Raw genomic sequence first — 1,239 nt, forward strand, 5'->3', positions numbered from 1 at the left:
TCATTGTACTCCTCTAGAGGACTATTGGTATTTGGTGGGGATATGTTATTTTGGTTTCTCCTGTCATTATTTTTTCTCTGTGATTTTGACATGTGAATTTCTTTTGTAATTTCTGATTCTTGTTTGAGACTCAATCTTCAAGTTTAGGTCTACTTCTTCTTGCAAACTTTATGTGTCTTTGTGGTTTACTTTTTAGGCATGAAATGCTGGTTCCTCTAAGCTTTCGGTTCTCTCTTGATTTTATTTTGGATTGGCCAGGTTGCTTTTGTCTTCAGGAGTTCCCACAGAGGCCCAACTCAGGTGAGGATCAAATGCTTTCAGGCTTTCTCCTAAGGTGTAGATCCAGCCAAGAAAGATTTTGGCCTCAGGAATTTGGGGGTTGGACTGGCCTGGGAGCAGGGCCCAGGAAAGATGCTGTTCTAGGGCAGCTGGTGGTGGTGCTCCCCAGAGATACAAAGGGAGATGGGGGTTGGAAGATGCCCCAAGGGCTCCTGGGAACTGCACTGAGAAACTGGGTTGGTCTGGATGCAAAGGATCAGGAAGTTGCAAGGTCAGGCCCCCCCCTCCCCGTGCCTCCAGGAAAGAGGAAGAGGAAAGGTCAGCCCTGGAGTCCAAGAAAGAGGCTTGCGGGTTGTGCAGCCCAGGGAAGCAGAGGGAGGTGAGGGCCGGCTCCTGGGGACCCCAGAAGGAATTGGGTTGGTCTGGATGCAAAGGATCAGGCCCAAGGAAGCAGAGGGAGGTGAGCAGATAGATTTTATTGATATACGCTGTATTGTGTCCCCAGGAACCTGGCTTCTCTGAGGGGCAGGTCCTACTGCAGAGAATTGACTGTGAAGAGTTAGCAGAGGAAGGATGGGTTTTGACTCCATCTTGGACAGGGTTGGCCCTGTGGCCGGGCATGCCAGAAAAAGGATGGCCCAGGTATGGCACCTGCGTGGATGTGAGAGGGTATATTTACCGACTTGGGGCAAGACCGTGGGCCCACGAGGCATGGGTGAAAGCTAATGATTACTATGGGCTGGGCCAAACAGTGTCTGCAGAGGGCTGCTGAGCCACAGAGCCAAATGGGGCGCTGGGTGTTGCCTTTTGTGAAGTGCTAAGTGTTCGCCTTTGTGAGTTACTCTGTTTCCCCCCACCCAAGATATAAAATGAAAAATTCAGATAAAAATATGTTATAGGGTTTGATAGTACCTGGAGCAAGAGATCCTGATGTGAGTGAGGACAGGTCAAGCAGAGAGT

General features: G+C 49.7%; 1 pseudogene; it reads right to left on the reverse strand.

The window, feature by feature from the left end:
- The window catches only part of LOC103737912, a 92,028-nt pseudogene that overhangs the window by 89,751 nt on the left and 1,038 nt on the right, over positions 1-1,239 (reverse strand).

The sequence above is a fragment of the Nannospalax galili genome, unplaced genomic scaffold, assembly GCF_000622305.1.
Source record: "Nannospalax galili isolate Female #2095 unplaced genomic scaffold, S.galili_v1.0 scaffold3891, whole genome shotgun sequence".
Taxonomy (NCBI): Eukaryota; Metazoa; Chordata; class Mammalia; order Rodentia; family Spalacidae; genus Nannospalax; species Nannospalax galili.